Source organism: Erpetoichthys calabaricus, chromosome 14, assembly GCF_900747795.2.
Source record: "Erpetoichthys calabaricus chromosome 14, fErpCal1.3, whole genome shotgun sequence".
Lineage (NCBI taxonomy): Eukaryota > Metazoa > Chordata > Cladistia > Polypteriformes > Polypteridae > Erpetoichthys > Erpetoichthys calabaricus.
In genome coordinates this window covers 46,082,865-46,101,579 of record NC_041407.2, presented here as the reverse complement: position 1 = coordinate 46,101,579, position 18,715 = coordinate 46,082,865, and positions in this window count along the sequence as shown.

Genomic DNA, 18,715 nt, shown 5'->3' with positions numbered 1-18,715 from the left:
TACGTAAGCACGGATGGAGGTAAATGTCTTCAATGGCAGGAAGACTCTTGCCCATGATGTGCTCCGCTGCCTTCACCACTCTCTGTAGTGATTTCCGGCTGCTGGCAGAGCAGCTCCCATACCAGACGGTAATGCAGCCCGTCAGCAGACTCTCGACCACACTCCTGTAAAAGTGTGAGGTGATGTTGGCATTCATGCCAAACTTCCTCAGCCTCCTCAGGAAGTAGAGCTGCTGGCGAGCTTTCTTAACCACAGTGTCTATGTGAAGGGTCCATGAGAGATCCTTGGTGATGTTTACTCCGAGGAACTTGAAGCTGTTAACCCTTTCAACTTCTACGCCGCTGATGTACATGGCCTGGTGTTCTCTGCCTTGCTGTTTCCGATAGTCCACGATCATCTCCTTGGTTTTGCTGACGTTAAGAGACAAGTTGTTATCCAGGCACCAATTACTCAATGCCAGCACCTCCTATCTGTAGGCCGTCTCATCGTTGTCAGTGATAAGGCCTATGATGGTTATGTCGTCTGCAAACTTGATGATGGTGTTTGTGCCGTGTTTTGCAACACAGTCGTGGGTGAACAAGGAATACAAGAGGGGACTAAGCACACAGCCTTGCAGAGCTCCTGTGTTTAAAATGAGTGATGAGGACGTGTGCTTGCCGACTCTCACCACCTGGGACCTGTTTGTGAGGAAAGAGAAAATCCATCTGCAGATGGTCGTCCCCAACCCAAGGTTGTCAAGCTTCAAGACGAGTTTTGAGGGGATGATGGTGTTGAATGCTGAGCTGTAATCTATGAACAGCATTCTTACATATGTATTTCCTCTTTCCAGGTGGGTGAGGGCAGTGTTTATTGTTAGCGCAATGGCATCCTCTGTAGATCTGTTTGCTCTGTAAGCAAATTGGAGAGGATCCAGCGTGTCGGGGAGGGAGGAGCAGATGTAACCTTTGACCAGTTGCTCGAAGCATTTCATAATGACCGATGTCAGTGCAACCGGGCGATAGTCATTCAGACAGGAGACCACTGGTTTCTTTGGGACAGGAATGATGGTGGATGCCTTGAAGGAAGTGGGGACCACTGACTGCATCAGAGAGAGATTGAAGATGTTGGTGAACACACCTGCTAGCTGCTTAGCACACGCCCTGAGGGCACAGCCTGGGATGCCATCTGGTCCCTGAGCTTTGCGAGGATTGACCTTTTTGAAGGACCTTCTCACGTCAGACGTTTCAAGGATCAGAGTGACAGACTCACTGCCCCCTTGAGGATATAGCACCTGTTCTTTGTTGGCTGCATCAAAATGAGCATAGAAAGTGTTGAACTCGTCTGCAAGACATGCAGTGGGCTGAACACTGACTGTGTTTTTCTTTTTATAGTCAGTGATGCAGCACAGTCCATTCCACAAGTGCTTGATGTCAGAGCTTTGGTAGCTTGTCCCTGTAGTCCTGTTTGGCCTTCTTGATGGACCTCCGGAGGTCGTATCTGGCTGCTTTGTATGCACCAGAGTCCCCTGAGCCAAAGGCAGAGGTCCGCGCCTTGAGCTTAGCCCGAATCTCCCTATTTACCCAGGGTTTCTGGTTAGGATATAGGTTAGGATATATATTTTTCAGTTGCTGGAAAAAAAACATTAGCCCTTTGTAAGCAGGCTATAATGTATGCAAGAACCCCTTGGGCTAGTAAGAGGTATACAATAAAGTTAAGAATGAGGGTAGAACATAAGCCACAAATTACACATTACCAAAAAAGAGTAAAATGTAAAATTCAATACAAACAAAGAAAAAAATGAGAAAATATTCTGAATTTTAAAAATATATCAGTCATAAACATGAATTCCTTATACAATAAAATAAATCCCCAGTATTGTAAAAATAAAATAAAAAATAGTGTTTTGCTTATTTAACTTTTGAATACAAAAAACACCACATACCATACATACAGTACATATATGCTGAAAACAAGCCCAATTCTTCCTTCACCATGCAAGACAATCAAAACCCTACAAACACTTGTAATGAAATATTATAGGAAAATTAACCAATCATCTTTGTATTAGAAAAACATGTTTTGAATGACTAGCCTAAACCGGCTTCCACTGATATAATTTGAAATATGCTTTGAAGATTAATTGGCACACTACCATATAAAGTGTAATGGATATATCTCACCAGTATGGAGCAGAATCCTGTTTTCAGAATACTGTCCTGTGTAAACCTCCTAAATATAATGCATCTTTCATTGAGGAATTCTCAGACTTAGTGTCAATTATAATAACTAAATATGATAGGTTCCTAATTGTTGGCGACTTTAATTTTCATATTGATAATTAGTGTGACCCAAAAGCAAATTAATTCATGAACCTCCTTCACTCTTTAGATCTGAGCCAGCATTTTGGTCAGGCACCACACACAGGGGTTGGGGGTTAGGGTTCCCATCTCTTCCCTCTGTGTGTTATGATTGGCATTATTTTTTATTTTATTGTGTGCATCTGAAACCTATTTTTGCTTTCAGTTCTGTTGTTATTACCATTCTAGAAGATTATTCTACAAAATTTTTAACTATTTTGAGTTCATTAATTGGATGCTGTTTCAAATTCTGTTCTGCCACCATTTTGTGGAGTTTTCTTATGGTATTGCTTTGCAAATGACTGTTTGGGATTCACATCCAGGATCAAAGGTATAAAGTACTTTCCAAACATACCCTTCCTATCAGAGCTTGTGGAAAAATAAGAATAGTGTTTGTTTATTTAATTAGAGCTCCTGGTAAAACACTTCTGATGTTTATTTTTGATTACAAGCTTGGTCTTTAGATCTTGACTTTACTATAGTGTTTTATCGACTTCCTGGTTACGACTTTTCTCGTTTTTCTGGATCACACTTGGTCCTCTTTTTCTTTATTTTAAAAATTCTCTGTCACCTTTGTGGTGTCAGAACACCGTGCTTCTTAGATTTTTCATTTAAAATTTAACTCTTCTTTTAGAGAGTTTTCTCCTTCTTGTATTAGGCCTAACTTTGCTTAATCATAACTTCTGGTTTTCTTAGGATTATTTCTCTTATTGTAAATTAAGATTTCTTTTGAAATTATTATGGTTTTTCTTGTTACCATTATTGAATTTAAGACTTATTGGCTGTTTGACCTTTTTTTTTTATTTTGAAATACCACATTGGGAATGCAATTTTCTATTAACCTTCCTCTTATGTTAGCTTTCTGTTACTATCTCTCATGTTAACGGGTCGGTTTTGACCCGTGTCTTTAATCAGCCATATTACCCTCAAAACAATTATTTATCATCCAGTTTTTTTCCTTACCTCTTGGTTACTTTGTTACGCTTCCTTGTCCATTAAAAGAATGTTTTTAATATTTTTGCTGTGTCCTCATGAGCTTTTACTTTAACAGCATACCTCTCGTTTTCAATTTTAAAAAATGATTAAATGAACATCAAGAGAATTATTTAAATAAATAAAAGGTTGTTATGTTACCTGACTATTACTGAGGGGTATTAGAACACATCTCTTAAATACATTTGTTATATATATTTTTTATTATAATATTAATTACTATAGTAACATCTATGGTGTTACAGGTCAAATTTGACCCATATATATTTTTTCAAAGAAAAAGGCAAAAAAGTATTTTCAAAAATAACTAATATAAATGGAAAGCTAAACAAGTAAATCTCAAAATGTGGATTTGCAAGGTCAAACAAACAACGAACAATCAAGCAAATCAAATAGAATAGAAATGAGGCACTAGTTCCAAAAAACGTCTTTGTGTACAAGAACATGCATGTGCATTTAGGTGCATGTGTGGCAAAAAGTGACACTTTTAGTGTGTTCTTTGCAAATATATTTTTTGCAGTAGAAACAGATTACGTGTGTCTTTCTGTCTTTATTGCTAGGGCAGACCTGACATCTCTTTCTTTTAGAATCAGGTGGCCTCAGTGGGGTTGTGGCTGTGGCTGTGTAGGTTGATGTTGAGGCAGTGCTGGCCGAAGAGGATGCTGGCACTGATGCTTTTTGTGTTGCTGATGGTGTGGAAGGAGTGCTACGTGAGCTCTGCAGCTGTCTGACCAAGGCTGCAGCGGCTGGGTCCCAGGGCACCCGTTCCCTTCGCTCAATGTGTGCCTTGACATGGGAACTTCCTAACTCCTCAAGAAACATTCTCCGCTTGTTTTTTCTTGTTGAGTTCCACCCTAGGTGAATGTGGGTCCACAACACAAATGCATTGTATGCAGACACATCTAGAATGTTATAAAACACAACCATTGGCCATCTCCTGGTCATTCTCTGGCAAGTGTATGTGGCAGTCAGCTGGTCCAGGTTGTCCACTCCACCTTTGTTTTTATTATAGCCCAAGATAATTATGGGCTTTTTGTCACTTGCTGATGACACAGCTGCGTCTTTGTGAAAAGTGGATATAAGTATCACACTCCAGTGTTTTTTTGGACAATATGAAACAACTGTGGTTGTGTCTGTAAAAGCAAATTTTGAAGAAAGTGGAGCCCTGTCCTTCACCTGCAAAATTTCGGCAGGCAGCTCAGGTTTATTTTTTTTTTACTGTGCCCACCATGGTAAGTTTCCACCTGAGAAGTTCTTGTCCAAGGTCATAGCTGGTAAAAAAATTGTCACATGTGATATTGTGACCCCGCAGTCCAGTAGTCATATCGAGGACTACACGTTTTCCTTGATTTTTCTCAGGAATGCCACTTGCATGTTTGCCTGTGTAAATCTGCAGATTCCATGCATAGCTGGTTTTTGCATCACAGGCTGGCCAAATTTTTATGCCGTATTTCCCTGGCTTACTAGGCATGTACTGCCAGAAAGGGTATTTTCCACGGAAAGGGACAAAACGTTCATCTACTGTTACCTCTGGCCCTGGGTTAAACATCAGTGGAAGGAGCTGCACCCACCTTTCCCAGACATCCCTGATGGGAGCAAGCTTGTCAGATTTTTCTCTAGTTTCTCTGTTGTCAAATCTAAGGACTCTTGATATCATTCGAAATGACTGACGTGACATTGTTGCCCGGAAAATATTTCTGCCTGTCGACGCATCCCAGAGTCTATCAGTGGCCTCATTGCTGGATTTGTAAACACCAGCAAGAAGAAGAACACGAATATAAGCATCCAGGTGTTCCTCATCAATGTCATTCCACATGTCGCCATGAACCTTTTTTCCTTCAAGGTTTGTCATAGCAATCATGACTTTCTTTAGTGACAATGGCATAAACAGATCAAAACATGTCTTGATGTCACTTACTCTCATCACAGCAAACTTTATGATTCCAGGGGTCATTTTGATGACATTTGCAGCAGCTGCCCTGCCATGTAAGTCAGGAGGTACTGAGCTCCCACAGATGTTACCACTTTTGGATTTGAACGTTTCAGCAGGAGTGAGTGCAGCTTCAGCATCGGTGACCTCCTCATCAGACTCATCAGATGTGTCTGTGCCTTCTGGTAGATACTCTACAATGTCTTCCTCCTTGGAAACCTGCTCATCTGTATCACTATGCTGTTCTGTGTCCTCTGCCTCATTTTCAGAAAAGATATGATCCAGAGCTTGGCTTACTGTAAATCTTCTTCTCATTTTTGACTGCTGCAAACAGGAGATGTGTACTCTGCAAGTCACCAACGCTAAACTAAATTTGTCTTATGCAAGCCTTACATGTCTGAACATGTCTGTCTTTGTTTGTTTGTTTTGTTTGTTCAGGTAAGGAGACACACAGGCAAAGAGAGAAGCTCCTCAAAGTGTGTTTAGGATTTTTGTTTTGACCCTAACTATTGTTTTATAACCTTAAATTATAACTGGGTCAAAACTGACCCTACCAGCACAAAGGTAATAATTTTCACTAGAGCATTTTATAATTTAGTACAATTGTTTTTTTTTTGTTTTATTTTAATTAAATACAGATTCCTGACAAAGTCAAAAAGCCTTGATGCAATAAACAAAATTAGGTAGTAGTTTTATGCATTTAAAAAGTAAAACGGGTCGGTGCTGACCCTAACACAAGAGGAAGGTTAAGGTTGGTGCTTGCATTCCATATTTGTACAAGTTATGGATATTCAGACTTTTCAGTGCATTATTCTTTTAATGTTCTATTGGTAGTAAAAGACTTAGCTTTATTTAGGCATTTTTATTTTTGGAATAGTATTTACGCATATTTTTAAAAATTGTTTTGACTTCCCTGCTATGAGCTTGACACGTTTTCTCTCCATGCCTCTTTTTTTTTTTTAGAACATTAGAACACTCTAGACGAGAACAAGCCATTCAGCCCAACAAAGCTCGCCAGTCCTAGCCACTTATTTCTTCCAAAAAAACAAGTCAAGTTTTGAAAGTCCCCAACGTCTTACTGTCTACCACACTGCTTGATAGCTTATTCCAAGTGTCTATCATTCTTTGTGTAAAGAAAAACTTCCTAATGTTTGTGCGAAATTTACCCTTAACAAGTTTCCAACTGTGTCCCCTTGTTCTTGATGAACTCATTTTAAAATAACAGTCTCGATCCACTGTACTAATTCCCTTCATAATTTTAAACACTTCAATCATGTCACCTCTTAATCTTCTTTTGCTTAAACTGTATAGGCTCACTGCGGTGGGTTGGCACCCTGCCCAGGATTGGTTCCTGCCTTGTGCCCTGTGTTGGCTGGGATTGGCTCCAGCAGACCCCCGTGACCCTGTGTTCAGATTCAGCGGGTTGGAAAATGGATGGATGGATGTATAGGCTCAGCTCTTTTAATCTTTCCTCATAATTCAACCCCCTCTTCTCCTCCTCCTTATCATTAAAAATATCTCTAATCCTGCAGACTGGGCATATTTTGCTTTCGATTAGGGATTTCTATTATTTATCAAGTTTATTAATAATTCATTAAATTCAATTTACTTAAATCATGTTTCTTGGTGCACCATTGGTTTTATTTAAATCTACCAACTAATCATAACAATTTTCACCTCTCAGGTGTTGTGATCATTAGGGCCACAGTTACCTGAGGGCTGTTTAAGATCCATGTTGCCACAGCAATGTTGATGTGTTATTAGTTAGATGCAATTGTGGTTTCATTTCACTTTGTGCTTCTTCACTTTGTTAAGGTTGGATTCCTTTTTGGTTTGGATTTGCAGGCTTATAATTCTTAATTTTATGTTAAGAATTGCTGAGTTTTGGATTTTAGGTTTAAAGCATTAGAAGTTTATTATTCTCATTATTTGTGATATTTAATCCATTCTTTTAGTTTCCTTAAATTGTATTTTTATTAATTCCTATTTTTTTTTCCATTCATAATTAATATTCAGTTAATTATATGATTACCGCTTATTCTTAATTAATATTTGTTTAGTAACTTTTTAGATGATTGAATTTATTGAAACATTGAATTTTTCTAATGTATTTATTTTATGATCATTTATTTCATCTTAAGAAACCAGGGGTCTCAAACTCCCGGCCTGCAGGCCATTTACGGTCCCCCATCCCATTCCTACCGGCCTGTTCATGATATCAACAAAATAATGCAATCCGGCCCACAAACGGTAAATTAATTTAACTATTTTCGCCTACTTCCTTCTTTTACTCCAAACTAGTTTAAAAATAATAATTTTAAATTAAAAAATTATTTCAAATTAATGTAAATCTTTCAGTTCTGTCATTTGGTGCAAATGTATAGTTTTTGATAAAAAGAAAACAAGTTAATTTTTTGGGGAATTCATCAATAAAAAAATGTTGTCTCTTTCTAAGAAAGGTGGACATTACAGTATTATTTTGTGGAACTCAGTGGGAATGCCACCTGTCTTATATACAAAGAAAAAGTCGCTGTTTTGAAGGAATATAATCTCAAACGTCATTATTCAACTAAACACAGAGAACAGTATGATAAGTTTCAGGGAGAAGAAAGGGAAAAACTAGCTACACAGCTACACAAAGGCCTGAAATTACAGCAAAGTCTTTTTCGCAAAGTAAGTGTTGTGGAAGCAAGTTATGTGGTACTGTAAGTGAGTTAATTGCTAAGGCAGGAAAGCCATTCAACGAAGGGCAGTTTCTTAAGGACTGTATGTTAAAAGTTGCTGAAATATTATGTCCAGAAAAGGTGGGCTTGTTCAAAAATATCTCCTTATCAGCAAATACCATGGCAGAGCGAATAGGCGAGTTATCATATAACATTTATACGGAAGCGTATTAGGGCCCTAGTACGCTTCCATACATTTATGATTTATGATCAGTTACGCATGAAAACTAAAGATTTTACTGCATACTCTGTGGCACTTGACAAATGAACCAACAAAACTAACACTGCTCAACTAGTAATTTTCATTAGGGGTATTAATTCCCACTTTGATGTGATTGAAGAATTGCTGTTTATGTCCATTGCACGGCCGTACCACAGGCAATGATATATATCAGCTTCTGTGTGATGCAATTGAGTTTGTTGGTTTGCCATGGAACAGACTGTAAAGCATCACCATAGCCGTCCATGGCTGGCAAACAAAATGCACTGGTAGCATTGGTTAAAAAAAATTAGAACAGGAAAAACCTGATCCAAAAGTAGTTTTACACTACATTATTCATCAACATGCACTGTGAAACAACTGCTTAGAATTTGAACATTATGTCTGTTGTTCTGAAATGTATTAATTACATCAGGTCAAGGAGCTTACAGCATTGCCAGTTCAGAGCCTTTTTAGAAGAAATTGAGTCAACTTATGGTAATGTACTTTACTGACGTGTGCTGGCTCAGCAGGGGGAAATATTCTGAAGAGATTATTGAGTTGAGAACAGAAGTGAAAAATTTCATGGCAGATGGCAGAATGGATGCTCCTGAGTTGGAAGATCCACAGTGGGTCATGGACTTTGCTATCTCAGTGGACATTACACAGGAGCTAAACATACTTAACTTGAAGCTCTGGGGCCCTGATCAGCTCATTACAGCAGCTTATGAAAGTGTGAAAGCCTTCACCACAAAATTGAAATTATGGAAAACGCAGGTTTCTGCCAAAAATCTCACTTATTTCCCAACATGTACAGTACTGTGCAAAAGTTTTAGGGAGGTGTGAAAAAATGCTGTAAACAAAGAATGCTTTCAGAAATATAAATAATGATTGTTTATTGTTATCAATTTACAAAATGCAAAGTGAGCGAACAAAAGAAAAATCTAAATCAAATCAATATTTGGTGTTACTACCTTTTGCCTTCAAACCAGCATCAATTCTTATAGGTACACTTGCACAAAGTCAGGGATTTTGTAGGATTATAGTCAGGTGTATGATCAACCAATTATACCAAACAGGTGCTAATGATCATCAATGTCACACGTAGGTTGAAACACGGTCATTAACTGAAACAGAAACAGCTGTGTAGGAGGCTTAAAACTGGGTGAGGAACAGCCAAACTCTGCTACCAAGGTGAGGTTGTGGAAGACAGTTTCATGTCATGGCAAGATTGAGCACAGCAACAAGACACAAGGTAGTTATACTGCATCAGCAAGGTCTCTCCCAGACAAAGATTTCAAAGCAGACTGGGGTTTCAAGATGTGCTATTCTAGCTCTTTTGAAGAAGCACAAAGAAACGGACAACATTAAGGATTGTAGACACAGTGCTCGGCCAAGGAAACTTAGTGCAGCAGATAAAAGACACATCAAGCTTATTACCCTTCGAAATTGGAAGATGTCTAGCACTGCCATCAACTCAGAACTGGCAGAAACCAGTGGGACCCAGGTACACCCATCTACTGTCCAGAGAAGTCTGGCCAGAAGTGGTCTTCATGGAGGAGTTGCAGCCAAAAAGCCATACCTCCGACGTGGAAACAAGGCCAAGCGACTCAAGTATGCACAAAAACATAGGAACTGGGGTGCAGAAAAATGGCAGCAGGTGCTCTGGACTGATAAGTCAAAATTTGAAATATTTGGCTGTAGCAGAAGGCAGTTTGTTCGTCGAAGGGCTGGAGAGCGGTACAATAATGAGTGTCTGCAGGCAACAGTGAAGCATGGTGGAGGTTCCTTGAACGTTTGGGGCTGCATTTCTGCAAATTGAGTTGGAGATTTGGTCAGGATTAATGGTGGTCTCAATGCTGAGAAATACAGGCAGATACTTATCCATCATGCAATACCATCAGGGAGGAGTATGATTGGCCCCAGATTTATTCTGCAGCAGGACAACGACCCAAAACATACAGCCAAAGTCATTAAGAACTATCTTCGGCTTAAAGAAGAACAAGAAGTCCTGGAAGTGATGGTATGGCCCCCACAGAGCCCTGATCTCAGCATCATTGAGTGTGTCTGGGATTACATGAAGGATGTGAGGAAGCCTACATCCACAGAAGATCTGTGGTTAGTTCTCCAAGATGTTTGGAACAACCTACCAGCCGAGTTCCTTCAACAACTGTGTGCAAGTGTACCTAGAAGAACTGATGCTGTTTTGAAGTCAAAGGCTGGTCACACCAAATATTGATTTGATTTAGATTTCTCTTTTGTTCATTCACTGCATTTTGTTGATTAATGAAAATAAATGATTAACACTTCCATTTTTGAAAGCATTGTTTGTTTACAGCATTTTTTCACACCTGCATAAAACTTTTGCACAGTACTGTGTATATCTTGTGAAGGATGGCACATCATTCAGGAGTAATACATATACATCTGCTATTGAAAACCTGCTGCAGGAATTTGATCACCATTCTGCTGACTTTAGGTCACGCCGCAACACCTTCCAGCTGTTTGCAAACCCCTTTTCAGCTAATGTGGAGAGTGTTCCAAGTTTGTTCCAAATGGAACTTACTGACTTACAGTGCAATAGTGAGCTACACTCTAAGTTCAGAGAGGCACAGGGAAAAGCAGACTTGACTGGACAGTTTCTGAGAAAATTACATCTATCCTTTCCAGAGCTGTCCAAAGTGTTTAGTCAGGTAATGTGCCTTTTTGGAAGCACATATCTGTGTGAGAAAATTTCCTCAACTATGAACTTTAATAAATGCAAGTACAGGTGTAGGTTTACAGATGCTAATCTTGAAGCTGTACTCCACTGTAAACTCCATTAGGGCAAATGTGGCAAGGCTGTGTGAGCAGAAACGCTGCCAGGTTTCTGGTCAAAAATACTATATAAGAAACATCACCTGGGTGCACTGGGACGCATCATCAGTGATGTATCCTGAGGTCATCGGGCGTTTCGGGTATCGCAACATCATACACCCTTACTCAGACGACCCAGCCGGGGTTGATCAATTCCCAACTTGTGTCCCAGTAGCGATCCACTGATCAGCCCTTTTTATCCAAAGCCACCTTGAGGTTTTCTCTGCGGCTTCACTTGCGGATTTAATGGCTTTCTTTTTGGCTGCTCCTGTAATGCCCAGCCATGTGAGGACTCAGCAGAGTGAGCATCCTGCAAATCCTCTGCAGCCAACTTCTGTGGGCTCATAGAGTACCCTCCAGCCTCTGTCCTTGCACTTCTCCACCAGCTCCTGGTACTTGGTGTGTTTCCTCTTGTTAGCTTCCTCGATACGCTCTTCCCAGGGCACTGTCATTTCCAGCATGATCAGCTGTTTTGAAGCCTCAGAGGTAATGATCATGTCTGGCCAGAGTGATGTTGTCACGATTTGCTGTGGGAACTTCAGCTGCTTTCCCAAGTCAGCCTGCAGCTGCCAGTCAGAGGCTGTGTGGAAGAGGCCTGTTATTACTGCTGCCTTTACCTGGGATTGCTCTACTGCTTTAACAAAGGTAACTGCCTTCTTTGAGCCATGGAGGAGTTTGTTTGTGTTGATGGCTGAAGCCAAACTTTCAGCAACTGCCTTGAGCACCTTGTCATGGCACTACTGGTAGCGGCCATCTGCCAGAGCCTTAGGGCAGCTGCTGAGTAGATGTTCTAGAGAGCCTCTTCCTGAACAAAGTGGACAGGAGGGTGTCTCACTCATCCCCCAGACGTGGAGGTTTGCTGGGCTTGGCAGGGCATCGTAGACTGCCTGCACCAGGAACCGGACGCAAAAGAAATCTCCCTGCATGATGTCCGACCAGGTGATCCTTCGCTGGAGAGTACTCTCAAATGTATTCAGGTATTGCATGTGTTAGGTTAATGCAAATTTTGTTAATTTACTTAAGATAAGTTAATGAAAAAAGAATTGCACATGTAAAAGTAATGTATTTAGAGTACAGTTTGCTTTTTGAAAAAAATATGTTGGTAATGGAAATAAAAATAGATTTAAAGGATATTACTATCTCTGTTTGTACTTGAACATTCATATGGCCCCTGTATGACATGATAATACCAGCAGTGGCCCGAAGCCAATTTGAGTTTGAGACCTCTGTAATAAACTAGTGTATTATTTTCTGTGTTGTACAAGGTGTTTTGGCCTTTTACATCTGAGAAAAATCACAGAAGTATCATAAAAGCCCATTTACATCTTAGCTATTCCCTTCTGCAACCAATGATTTTTAATGAGCCTGCATTTGAAGATGAGAAGATACTTAATTCTAGACTTGTGAGTCTGCAAATCCAGTATCTTAGTCACTGGAAGAGTTATGGTCTGGATGCTCAATCGTAGGCTGTGGATTGGGATGTTCATTCTTCCTGTCTTCTTTGTCTTTTTCATCAATGACTTCCTATAAAGTGTAATGGATGTCTACAAAGTATGCTCTTTAGGAGGGTTCCTGTCAGGATCTCGACTTTGTTGTTCCATATGTATTATATACAAAATATTAATAATTCAGCTGTATATTTATATTTTACATGCTAGTACCTAATGTCTGACACTTGATGTCATGGCATTGTTGCTACTTAAGATGGATGAACACTTTTCTGGACATCTGAGCCTTATCTCACAAAACAAGGAATCTTGCTAGACAACAGTGAGGCAAACTACAGCCCATCAGGCAGTTTTAAATGGCCCTGGAGGTCATTATTAAATTACTTATTATTCACCATACTCTACCTTGTTTTTTTTTTATTTTCATACTTCTTTATTCTTGACTTTAGATTTCACATAAAAGCACACCACTTTGATTCACTTGTTAGAGTGGGTACATTGCACTGTGAAGGATCGTGAGACAAAATGAGCAAAGTAAAGAATGGAATGATTACAGCTGAATGCAGGGTATTCAGCAAAGAATGAACTGCAAAATAGTTTTCTTCTTAGGTTGGTACAAAGTATGTTTGATTTTTAAGTAAGGTGCTACAATGTTCAAAGAATACAAACTCAGTCAATATTTTTCACCATAATATGCTAACTATGCTAGCAATCTTGCTCAGAAAAATGTATTTTCTCTAGACTTCTAGTCAACAGGCAACTTGCCAGCACAAAAACACCTGCTTTCATATAAAATTCTACACAAAGCAAGCTATTCTCTAAATAGATCAGCCTGTTATTTACACACATTCACACTCTTAGATACAAAGATACAATTAACTCAAAAACTTGAATGAATCATTTTTTTGTCAATTCACTGGTTGTGATGAAGCTGAAAGATCTCTAACACTGGTGTAACATCCCTTGACTTTTGACTAAAAGGCAGCAGCACAAAAATCCCAAATGGAACTGATCAATCTACTGTGTGATGGAGTATTGCAGGAAATTATTTTGTAAGGCTGGATAAATTCTACACATTACTGAACATGGCCACGTTTCACCGCATAGCACAAAAGATGTGTATGTAATTCTGATCTAAAAATCTGTAAGTGCAAACATGGAGGTGATGAACATAACAAGTCATCCCACATATAACACCACTGAGTGACCACCACATCAGTGGTAAGTTGTGGTTTAATGCAACACAACTGTGTTCCACTGTTCCATTAATCAAGAAGACTTTTGGTTGAGGTTATTTGTAATCTTAAATTAATAGACCTATCGTATATTTTTAAACTTGTATAGGGACGATGCAATCTGTAACAGCAGCCTGAAATGGTCTGCTATGCAATTTCAAAATTTTATACAGCCCTTGTTCCTGAAACTTTGCACATCTTATTGCTATACAAAAAGACTACTACCCAAAAGTGAATTTAGAGACTTTTGAACACTTTCACAGTTTGATAATTGGTTCAATTTGCTAAACACTGATACTCAGACAGCTCTTACTCTAAATCTCTGCCACTCATACATTAATTTATAACAAATAAGAGCTGCACATAATGTGAATATTTTAAAAAGAGCCCTGATGTGACCCTTGTTTTAGTTTCACCTGAGGGAGAAACACCAAAAAATGAAATGACTGGTGTAAGAGTAGCGCTATGTAGCGCCTGACCCGGCACAGTCTGGACACAGGAGGCACGTGTAAAAAAAAGAAAAACTATTTTATTTTCTTCCCCTGAGGGTGCACGTCTTTCCCGCATCCCACAGGCAATACACAGTCCCAAATAAAGCACACCAAGTATCACCAAGCACTCTTCTTCTCTCTGTGGCACCACCACTCCTCCCAGACAACCTTGTCCTTTCTCCATCCGACTCTGGCCGCTGAGTAGTGGTTGCTGATTCCTTTTATAGTTCACCCGGAAGTGCTCCAGGTGCTTGATCACTGAGTTCTGGCTGCACTTCCAGGTGTGATGAATATGCTGTCCCCACTGGCTCAGGAGTCCCAAGCACAGCACCCCCTGGCGGTGCCTGCGGGATCCAACAGGGCTGCACCCAACTCCGATTCCCAGGGAGCCCAGGGGGTGGCCATCTAGCGTCCAGAGGGAGGTGTTGCAGTGTTCAGGGCTGCTCCCCCTGAATATAGTGTACAGGGGCGTCCCGGCTGGGCATGGACGCCAGCCGCCTGCCGCACTGGTTATGAGTTTGTACATAAGTTGCTTTTTGCTGTGGCATTCTATTCAAGTTCCTGGCTCCGTGATAACCTTTACCTAACTTGTGAATAAAAGCCTTTTACTTTTTTCGTGTCTGTTTCAAACACACTTTTTTTAAAATATATTTTTTTTTATTAAAATCAAAAAACATTCCATACCTGCAAGTCAATTTTAACAAAACTGGTTTGAAACATATCGACCCCCACCCATGAGAATGAGAGCTACTGTAGGTCATCAGAGTAGCACTTTAATAATAGTCAAAATATGTAAATAAATAAATGAATAATAATAGACAGATCTATCTATCTTTTTTCAAACACACTTCTCCAGTCCATAAATATGCACACACCCAAAATCTCAAGTTTATCCAGTATCATATATGTACAATTTCAATCTTGGTTTGATTGCTTTGCACACATGATGTGAACACGCCAATCACACTTAGATGCAATTCAAAACAACCACACCAAGACCCTTTGGAATGGGTGGTCTTGAACCTGTGCCAAGTAAATGCTGGCGCAGTTCATATGAGGTATGAATGTGATCCATCATGGAAACGATCTAAATATGAAAGTAAGTATGAAAGCAAAATGAAATTTATTGCTTGAAATGTATTGGCTAACTAAAAAATTTTCAGTATGCAAGCTTTCAAGGCAATTCAGGCCCCTTCTTCATGCAAGAAGCTTGCATAATAAAATCTTTCTAGTTAACCAATAAAAGGTGTCGTTTTGTTGACTTTTAAATACATCCATAATGCCTAACATTGTACAACACCCTAGTACAACTCATTGTTCTTGAGGAATACAAACCTTGAAATATAACTGCCTAGGTTTTGAAAGATTTCCAGAAGTGTAAAGTTTAGATGCTGAAATCAATAAACCAATAATTTGTTGAATTATTTTTTGTCTTTTTATGTGATTGTCACTGTAACATTGGATCCAAATTCTGGATGGTTCCTGCCCTGCACCTGATGCTGTCAGAGAAGGTAATAGATACCAGTTGTCCTGTAGCATGACAGGCAGATTCAGACAATGGATGGGTATATTATTGTTTAATGTTGTAAATACAAAATATCAAATTGTGTTTGCAGATACAGTAAATATAATGGACCTGACTTGTCCCAAATTTTCTGGCCTAATAATCTCAGAAACATAATATTCTCTTGTACAAAGTATTTATCATGTCTAGTGCCAATTTGTATTAAATACAAACCTCACATATTTCCCACAGAGAGACTCATGACTTGCTGTTCTCTGGATGTGGACTTTCAAAACTCTACAGCAAAAGTCAGGCAAGGGAATTGAAAATATTTTGGGAAGTTGCCTGAAGCCTGCGGAACATTCCAGAAGCTTTCTTTAAATGGCAAGGACTACAGCTCAGTTGCTCCTATAGGGGCATCCCCACCAGCAGCAGTCCATCCAGATGTTCTTCATAGGATGTGGTTTGACTGCTCCTGCTGGAAATGACAACCAGTTGCTTGCACTTCCAAATCTAATTTACAAATTACTCTTCCCTGTGGCACACTGCATTTCTGAACAAATATTTCTTAATAACGATCTACTTTAAGAGTATATGCATGCTTGAAAGTGTACATGATCATGCTTTTATTGAAATGTCTGCTTAAAAATAATTTCTAAACAAAATGCATTTTTTTGAAATGGTTCAATTGTTGTGTTTATTGTGTTCAAAATGTACTGCTCATGAGTTAGAAGGAAAACATTAATTGACAGATGTAAACTGATTTGGGTAGTCTTGAGAGGCACAGGCTCTCATATAGAAACATCTGCCACATGACCATAATGCTACAACTACTACTACTATAAACAATGCATTTTTACTAATGTAGCAATACTTATTATTTTAATGACTTTTGTACTGATGTGTTACACTTCCAATGTCCTGGGTTCAAATCCTGTGTCAGTTTGGTGTTTGTGTGTTGTTTTCTTCTTTTCCCTGTGTATGTGTAGGTTTTCCCAAAAGATGTGTGGAACTGATGATTCTTTATCGGCTCTTTGTGAGTGTAGCTGTGTGAGAGTGGGCTCTGTGGTGGACTGTTGCCCTTGAGCTCATGCATTTATGATCCAGAACTGAGTTAACTACATTTGAGAATGTTATGTTATGCATTACACTAATTATTTTCTCAGTGGGCAGTCAACAATGCGTCTCCATTACTTCTTTTTTAATGTATTATTGCTCTTGAGTGTTAATGAAAAGTATTTTGGTTTTATTTTTTTAGTTATAGGGCTCTGAATATATAGAATGATCAGCCTGTTAATATGAAGGATACTCCTTTTAATAACAGATTTTAAATGCAGTCTGAAGACTTACTGCTTTAGTCCAGAATACACTGAAAAGAGCTGCTGATTAGCCGTGCATACTGAATTTCTGTTTGTTAGTCATTTGTACAAAAATATAAGCAATGCAATGTTTTTACACCATTACAGACCCTCCTCTATTCTGTTTTTCTTCTCAGTATCTAGTTGTGGCCAATGGAAAAGTCATGTCAGATACTGGGGCCATTGGAATCATTGGATGAAAAGATTCTGCCATCAGACTGGATGCCCCAGCACAGACTGTACTGTAAAATGTCCAGGAGGGGTTAGGTGGCCAGTTGGCCGAGGTATGAAGGACTGTAACCGCATCTGACTTGGTCTTTCATTTTCTCTCTTAGAACTGACTATGAAACCCCACAGAGGTTTATTTCCCCCAGGGATGCTACTGACTGGAGTTTTTGTTTTCCACTCCTCTGTTGTCAACTGGCCATAGTTTAACCATTAATTTTTGGACAGCTATTGCTGGTTTTCACTTATAATAATCAGTTCATACTTTGTTTTCTGTGTGCTTTAAGAAATCTATGTGCTTATGTGTACTAATTCTGTATTTAGTAATTTGTAAAATTTATACTTGCATTTTACCTGAGAACTTGTCACAGTGCTCTGCACCTACATTCAGTGAAGAGCACTGTACAGAAATAAACTGAATTGAATTGAATTTGCAATGAAGAATAATATAAGAAAATTACCTCTTAATGAAATATATAAGTATTGACCTCATTGTGTATTTGTTAGTGATTTTTTGATATAGCACCATAAAGAGCCAATAACATTACAAACTGCACTGATTATGTTCGGTCCATTTTTACAATGTTAGGTGCTGGTACCTCACTGCTCAGGAGAGCTGCGTTCAGAAAAATTAATTGACGGGTATATGGATAAAATAGGTGTCCAGAGCAGTAGCCCATTACAAAATAAGAAATGAATCTGCAAACAGCTAACTAGATTAGACTTTTTAAAATAGCCATTTTTTCTTGTTTTTTTTTTTAATCTCTGCTTGCATCACATTTGCATTATTCTTGGAAAGTGAATGCTAATATTAGGTTGTTGTATTCGATTCTGTTTGTTGGTCCACAATGGCAGTCTTTACCAGTTTCATGTCTGATATGTCTGACATCCACCAATACATTTGTGTAATGGAAGTAGACATGGCTTGAAAATTACAGCTTTTAAATTGCCATGCTGTTTTTCTGGATGGAGAAAACAATTCTTTGATTTTATATGATATCAGATAGACTTAGTATAATGATTAAATTAGATCCAATTCTTTGGGCATTTTGTAAGATTTCTGAAATTATTTTTAAAGTCACGCTTTAAGATATGACTAATACATTACGGGTTGAGAAGTGGAACTGATGAGCTGCCAAATGCTGTAAAAAGTAACTGAAGGTTTTACAGGAAGAGGAAATGTGGTGGTGGTGGGTGGGGGGGTGGATCATGGGCAAAAGCAGGGATTTGTTTAGTGACTAATTATTGTTAACTGTGATTTAGCCAAATGTGTACCATTATATCTTATTTTCCCACTGTTTAACTAATCATGCATGTTACAGTTTAGGAATATAAAACCTTGTGAAGAAGGATGTTATGGCGTGATGTATGGACTTCCCTCCGTAAAAGTTAGCTCAGGGTTGTTGGGCTAAGAAAT